This window comes from Arvicola amphibius, chromosome 1 (assembly GCF_903992535.2).
Source record: "Arvicola amphibius chromosome 1, mArvAmp1.2, whole genome shotgun sequence".
Taxonomy (NCBI): domain Eukaryota; kingdom Metazoa; phylum Chordata; class Mammalia; order Rodentia; family Cricetidae; genus Arvicola; species Arvicola amphibius.
This window is the reverse complement of record NC_052047.1, coordinates 124236853-124245107: the sequence shown is the minus strand read 5'-3', so window position 1 is coordinate 124245107 and position 8255 is coordinate 124236853. Positions and strand designations below refer to the sequence as shown.

At 42.7% G+C, this 8255-nt stretch overlaps 1 pseudogene; it reads left to right on the top strand.

Moving 5' to 3' along the window:
* Positions 1 to 4108: 4108 nt before the first annotated feature.
* On the top strand, positions 4109 to 4594 carry LOC119824040 (annotated as a pseudogene).
* The last annotated feature ends 3661 nt before the right edge of the window (positions 4595 to 8255 follow it).

Genomic DNA, 8255 nt, shown 5'->3' with positions numbered 1-8255 from the left:
TGCTACCTGGACCGTCATCCAAAGTTCTTTTGTACCGTTGGGGCATCCATCTTTGGCCTACAGGCCCATAAGTATCCAGCAGACATTTCCATGAAGCAGGAAATTTCAAAGGCAGTTCAGTGAGTATCTGTTGTGTCCTGTAGAATGTCTCGCAGACTCTTTCATGAGTCAGGAGCCCCAAAGAATTATCTCACATTTAGGCAAGTTCAGTAGTCCTCTCTCTGTGGGTTCTTTGTGTCCAGTTTATGCCAACAGTCCAGGCAAGAGCAGTTTCTTGCGCAAATTGCTATCAAACTCCATAAGGATCCTCTTCGATACCCATCATCTTCTTGAAGTAGATTGGTGCTGCCAGGAGCAGACGTGTCTCATTGTCATAAAAAGCCTTAAGTTATTAAAACATTTAAGTGGAATATTCTGTAGTCTTTGAAAGATATTAGGAATGTCTATCTAATTGAAATATATATATATCTAGAAAATCTAACATGACTACAAAGTTTACTGTTATCGATGATTATTCATTAACAACCTATATTTCCTAATTATACATTCTTTTTTTTTAAGATTTATTTATTTATTATGTACACAGTGTTCAGCCTCCATGTATGCCCTCAGGCCAGAAGAAGGCACCAGATCTCATTACAGATGGTTGTGAGCCACCATGTGGTTGCTGGGAATTGAACTCAGGACCTCAGGAAGAGCTGTCACTGCCCTTAACCTCTGAGCCATCTCTCCAGCCCCTATACATTCTTAAAAGAACTACATAATCACAATAGCTTAATATCAGAAATACATATACATATAACAAAATTGGCCTTAAATTTAAATCAATAAGGCAAAATTTATACCAATGTAAATTATTCATATCTATATCATCTCCCCCTTTAAATGTAAAAACATTTATGAACAATATTTGGGAATATGGACGTAGTTATTTCTCTCCAAACTGCTTCCTGCTGAATGGGGGCGCTGTTAATCAGATCTTTCATCGTGTAACCTGTGTTCATCTCAGTTGGCAGTTGAGCAAAGTAATTTTTTGAGGGTGTTCACAGCAACCTTTCAGGAGGGCGTGGTCTATCATACCATATTGGGATAGAAGCAATCCATAGGGTCTCATTTTCTGTGAAAACAAAAGAAACTCCTTTCCAAAGCATCATGTCCTTAGATCCAAATTTTAAAGTCAAGGTATTTTCAAAATATCTATTCTGGAATAGTTTAGCAGCATTTATAAACAAATAACTTTTAGCAGCTGTTGCTTCTTCCTCAGCATTCAAACAATTCAAAGAGAGCATAATAGTATACAGCATCAAGATTCTCTGTGTATTTTCCATCTTTGTGAGGCTTTATTTTAACCTCTATTTAGTTTATTTTTACTTTTATTTTTTGAGACAGGTTCTCTATATATCTTTGTCCTGGAATAACACTTTAGACCAGGCTGTCCTTGAACTCATAGAGATCCATCTGACTCTGCCTCCCCAGTGCAGGGATTAAAGGTGTGTGCTACAACACCTTGAACTCACAGAGATCTCTGTCTCTGCCTCCCAAGTGTTGGGATTAAAGGTGTGTGCCACCACACCTTAGCTACTTCCTTTTTTCTTTTTTTACTTTTAAGAACTTTAACCTTTATCATGCATATATTTTTAACACAGTGTAAATCATTTAGAGGTTTTCTTTGTTTTTGAATCTCTCTTTACTCTATCTCCCTTTTTCTGACCATATGAGCCTTTAAATTACTGAGCAATATGGGTAGGATTCAAGCTGCAGCTTTGCCAGCTAGATCCAGCCCATTCCTTAGCTTTCCAGCCTCATGGCAGAGGTACCGCTGTAGCCATTTTTATTGCCACAACTCTATGGCATTTCAAGGTCCCTGCCATCAAGCAAGCTGCAACATTGCACTCAGAAACCACACTCAAACACTCTGGTAGTTGGACCGCCTGCCTGAAAGAGTTAGAGTTTGCCCTGGCAGTTATGGACCAGAACACCAGCATTTTAAAACGGCACAGGTTTTTTCCTGCTATGGCTGAAAACTGAAAAACACACTTTCAGACCCGAGAAATTGCTGCTACCAAGAAGCCATGCTTTACTCTATGCTTTCCCAAGCTTTCTCAAGCTTTCTGTGGATTCAGTTGTCCATGTTGGGCGCCATTCTGTAGCGAGGAGCTGCGGAACGGCCTGCCTTTCATCCCAACCGGCTCCCGGCCACCGGCTAGCTTATGCCCCGAAATAACAACACACAAATTGTATTCTTTTAAACACTGCCTGGCTCATTAGTTTCAGCCTCTTACTCACATCTTCACTAACCCATATCGAGTAATCTGTGTAACACCATGAATGGTGTCTTACCCGGAAAGATTCAGCATGTCTGACCTGGTGGCTGGCTTCATCGCATCTGGTTGTAGAGGCAGGGCAATTGTCTGAGCCGTCTACCTCACTTCCTTTTCCCTGTTCTGTCTAGTCCACCCACCTAAGGGCCGGTCTATCAAACGGGCCAGGCAGTTTCTTTATTAATTAACCAATGAAATCATCAGATAGATAGAAGACACACCTACATCAGTAGATGGCCCCTGGGGAATAGCACCCATGGTTATTCTCTGGCCTCGTGTGCACTGGTGTGTGTATAACGCACATACACACACAAAGGTTATTTATACAACTAGAATATTTAGTCAATAATAATGCATAATAAAAATATTTCAGTTAGCCGGGCGGTGGTGGCGCACGCCTTTAATCCCAGCACTCGGGAGGCAGAGGCAGGCGGATCTCTGTGAGTTCGAGACCAGCCTGGTCTACAAGAGCTAGTTCCAGGACAGGCTCCAAAGCCACAGAGAAGCCCTGTCTCGAAAAACCAAAAAAAAAAAAAAAAAAAAAAAAAAAATTTCAGTTAGATTAGAATATGTACTTTTTAACTTAAGTATTTTTAATTTATGCATGTATCAATGTAGTTTGATCATATCTGGCCCCCATCCTCTTGTTTATTTCATTATTTCATTTTTACTCTCTGTGTGTATGTGTGTGTGCACGCATACACGCACTACACACACATCTACAGACATGCCATGTGTACTTACGGAAGTCAGGACAGCTTACAGGAGTTAGTTCTTTCACCATGTGAGACCTAGAGATTAAACTTAATTGTAAGGCTTTTATATACTGAACCATCTTACCAGTGGCCCTGTTTATTTTTAAGAAAGGTTTATTATATAATGCAGGCTGCCCTCAAATCTAAGATCCTCTTGCTGCAGGCTCTCCAGGTGCTGTGGTTATAGGTGTGTACCAGCATGCCCACAATGTACTACACTTTTTTTATTTTATAACAGTGCCTCAGTTGGGCATGGCGGTGCAGGCACTCAGGAGACAGAGGCAGGCGGATCTCTCTGAGTTCAAGGCCAGCCTAGTGGTCTACAGAGTGAGTTCCAGGACAGCCAGGATTGTTATATAGAGAAACTTTGTCCCGGAATACCAATAATGATGATGATAATGCTGATAAAACAAGGCCTCACTGTGTACACTATGTAGCCCTGGCTGGCCTGTAGTTCACTCTATAGATCAGGCAGGCCTCAAACTCACAGACATCTGCCTGCATCTACCTCCCAAATGATGAATTAAAGTGTACAGCACCATGCCTAGCCTTACAATATACTTTCAGTGCCGTTTATGCTACCTGATTTTCATATATTTTTAGTCCATGACTGTATTGGAAGTGGAGGCAAGATCAGGAGTTCAAAGTCTTCCCCTAGCTACATAACAAGTTTGAGGCTGATCTGGGATACATACGATCCAGTCCAAAAAAAGAGAGGGAGGCCGGGCGGTGGTGGCGCACGCCTTTAATCCCAGCACTCGGGTGGCAGAGGCAGGCAGATCTCTTGAGTTGGAGGCCAGCCTGGTCTTCATAGAGCTAGTTCCAGGACAGGCTCCAAAGTTACAGAGAAACCCTGTCTTGAAAAAAAAAAAAGAAAAGAAAAGGAGAGGCAGAAGGAAGGAAAAAAAACGAGTAGGGCTCGTCTGCCACTGCAGCCTCCTTCTGCTGCTCCTGGTGCTGCCTGGTGTTCCTTCAGTGTGGACCTGGTACCTCTTTAGTGAAGCAGCAGCTGAGGAGACTCCGGTGTTTGCCATGGCCGACGAGAAACCCAAGGAAGGAGTCAAGACTGAGAACATATTAATTTGAAGGTGGCAGGGCAGGATGGGTCTGTGGTGCAGTTTAAAATTAAGAGGCATACATCACTTAGTAAATTAATGAAAGTCTATTGTGAACGACAGGGTTTGCCCATGAGGCAGATCAGATTCCGGTTTGATGGGCAGCCAATCAATGAAACAGACACACCTGCACAGTTGGAAATGGAGGATGAAGATACAAATGATGTAGCCGGGCGGTGGTGGCGCACGCCTTTAATCCCAGCACTCGGGAGGCAGAGGCAGGCGGATCTCTGAGTTCGAGGCCAGCCTGGTCTACAAGAGCTAGTTCCAGGACAGGCTCCAAAGCTACAGAGAAACCCTGTTTCGAAAAAAACCAAAAAAAAAAAAAAAAAAAAAAAAAAAAAAAAAAAAAAAAGAAGATACAAATGATGTGATCCAGCAGCAGGCAGGAGGTGTCTACTAAAAAGGGAACCTGCTATTTTACTCCAGACCAAGAATACATTCGCAATTAGAAAGCCACAATTTGGTTCCACCACATCCTGACTACTACAGTATAGTTTTCTCTATTCTTTCATTTCCCTGTGCCCATTTTTTTATTGCACATAAAGTAACTGGTGTATGTGCACAAGCGTATTGTACTTTTTTCTTTCTTTTTTCCTTTTTAAACTAAATGGCCAGTGTTCTGTTTTGATTGACTGCAGATGGAGGTGGTCTGGGGGAAGTACGGTTCTGGGAAAATACCCCCTGCTCCATTAGAGGCATGCTCATTCAGCTCTTGTCTTTATATTCCAGGAAGTTGTGAAAATACCCCCTGCTCCATTAGAGGCATGCTCATTCAGCTCTTGTCTTTATATTCCAGGAAATAATTTTGCTCTCAATGTTTTAACAAAAGAACCCAATCACAAAATCCTTGCATACCTTGTTTGATTGGAGAATTTTAATGTTTTTCATTTATCATTGTAAAACCAAGGACAACTTTATAACTTTTTTGTACGTAGCTGTTACATGTAGGGCAATCTGTCTTTAAGTAGGGATAAATTACTCTTGAACAAAATGATCCTAGATAGTTTTCTCTTCAAGTCAAGCGTCTTGTTTAAATAAACTTCTTGTTTAAAATGAGAAAACAAAACTTGAGTGGGGTGAGGTCATAATTCCTGTGTTGTGAAGACTCAGCCGATGGTGCCTCTTAACATTAAGGGGGCTGGAGAGATGACTCAGCAGTTAAGAGCAAGCACTGACTGCTCTTGCAGAGGACCTAGGTTCAATTCCCAGCACCCATATAGTGGCTCACAACTCTCTATAGCTCCAGTTCTAGGGTACCTGACACCCTCACACAGACATATATGCAGGCAAATCACAAATGCCCATAAAATAAATCAATTTACAGTACTGAATGAAATTTAACATCACTTTCTGTCCTGGGAAACAAAGCTTAAGAGCTGTGTGGGTCCTTTAAGAGTTAGCTCCAGCGCTGCTATGGAGATGCAAATATTGGGCAGTTAGAACGACCTGGAAAGCTCAGTGGAGGCTGACTGGTGATTCCCGCAGGGTGAATAAGCGAAGCCAAACTGAAGGATTCCAGGCAGAAAGGACAGACAGCTCAGATTTACAAAGACAAACCATGTCATAGAGCATCAGTCTTGTTCGAACTTTATTGTGCAACTGAAGAAGAGAGGCTGAGTTGTGAAACCAGGTCATACTCTTGTCTCCAAGGTGAGTGAAGGCTCGTGAAGGTCAGACAGAACAGAGGCAGACAGAGGGCTTAGGGGTCTGACCCTTGGCAGAGCCGCTGGACAACAAGGAAGTGAGCAGGACTGTGCCTGATTAGGTAGGAAATAAAGGCATCCTAAACCTTGGGCTTGATAAGGGATGGTATCAGTACTTGGAAGAAGAAGATTTGTTTGAATACTTAGAAATCACCCAAAAAGAACATTTACTAGGTAATTGGATATTGAACTGTGAAGGTCAGAGTCAGATTCAGGTGGAAATTAACACCTCTGGAGCACATTGGTTCTAGAATCTTGAATGTTTAAAGCGGAGGGTGGGACGAAAGGCAGCACCCTAAGACTGGTATTTAAATGGTGGGTGAAGGAGGTTTATTTGCATATTTCATTTGAGATAAAGTCTCATGCTGCACTGGGACTCACTATATTAGTCCAGGCTTGTCTCAAACTTACAGCAATTACTCTGTTCATCTTCCCAGGTGCCAACTTGAGCTACAAAAGACCTGGTCTTAAAGAAAGAAAGGAGGGTGGGGGAAAAGAATCTAGTCGTCGAGAGTGAGTTAGAAAGTGAAGAATTAAATATAGGTTATTTCTTACGCTTGACCACGACAAGGAGGAATGGTAGCGCCAGAAATACACAAAGGTCAGTGGAAGGGTCCTCTGCTTAGATGTAAGTTAGAAACAAGCATGCATATGGACTCATGGGAAAGAACCAGACAAATGATTAAAGGTGAGAAATGGATGAGGACACCTCAGTGTCACAGTGCTTGCCTAGCCCACAAAGAAGAGTGGATTGAAAAGAAGCCGGTGACAATGGGCAAATGGGTTGCAAGGAAGGAGAATACCTGGTGTGTTGCCGGGGTGTGTACAGGGGAGGCACTGGAGTGCTTATTCACTCCAGTGGGGTACTACTGAAAAGGCCCTCACCTCTTCTGTCATTTTGGTTTTTTAAGTGTTTTGAGAAGGCTTTGTGCCAAGCCTGGCCTTGAACTCCCAGACCTTCCGGTTTCTGTTGCCGAGTGCTGGGGTGGCAGGTATATGCCTGCATGCCTGGATTGTGTCGCTCACCTTCCCTACTTGCAGATCCTTACCTACCTTCTCAGAAATAAGGGAGACCGTGTAGTATAAGTTAGCCCTCATCCTGAGAGCTTGTCTTTTGAGGGTAAGCTGTTCTTACCACACAGGAAGCAGTTCTGGAGAAATGGTTCTGCTGCTTCAGTCAGGACAGTGTCTTCTTGGATTTGATCCTATGGCTTTAAGGGATTTGGAGAGGTTCTCCCACATTCTTTTTTTTTTTTTTTTTTTAATTCTTTTTGATGTGTCTCGGTGTTTTGCCTGCATGTGTATATATGTACTATTTGTGCACCTGGTACCCTCAGAGGCCGGAAAGTGCATCAGATCACCTAGAAGTGGAGACATGAGCAGTTGTGAGGATGCTGGGGATTGAGCCTGGATCCTGGAATAGTACTTAGTGCTCTTGACTGATGAGCCATCTCTATAGCCACTTTTGTTTGTTTGTTTGGTTGGTTTTTTGAGATCAAATGGTCTTTCTGTATAGCCCAAGTACTCCTAGATTCAATATCTTCTGCCTCAGTTTCCCAGGTTCTGGGAAGCAAGTGCCACCACACCTTGCCCATCTCCATACCCCTTTTTGAGACAGTGTCTTATGTATCACAGGCTAGCCCCAAACTAGCTATATAGCCAAGGATGACCTCAGACTCCTATCTCCTGCCTCCACCTTCAGCATGCTAGGATTATAGGTATGAGGTATGCCTCATTTTTGCAGTTGTAACGGAGGTTTCTCATCCCACTTGGTCCCATAGCTACTTTTAAAATACTCAGAGGCTTAATATTAGTTACATACTGTTTGGCCTATTAGCTCAGGCTTATTATTAACTAGCTCTTACAGTTTAAACTTACTGCTTTCTATTAGTTTATATTTTACCATGAGGCTTGTGGCTTGTTACCTCACATCTTGCTTCTCTAGAGGCTGCTGGCGTCTCCTTTGACTCCACCTTTCCTTCTTTTTCCCTGTATTCAGTTTGGCCTTCCAGCCTAGCTACATTCTGCCCTGCCATAGATTAGGCTTAGGGTTAGGGTGTTCTGTATAGTTAGGACAAGGAGATGATCAGAATACAATCTTACAAGTCTGACTGCTAAGCCTGCCCACTTTTTCAAGCTTTAAGTTAAAAAAAAAGCATAAAAGCATAACCCTTCTTTTTCCCTCTGCCTTTTCCAGGTACTGGCCAAAAGCCTAAGCATGATTTCCTTGATCCTCTGGGTTTTCTCACATTTCTCTGAAGAGCCATCCTTTCTCCTACAGTTGGCCTGATGACATCCCTGTGTAACTCAAGAGGCATGCCTTTCTTCCTCCTTGTGCCATCCCCCTGCTCCCAGCAA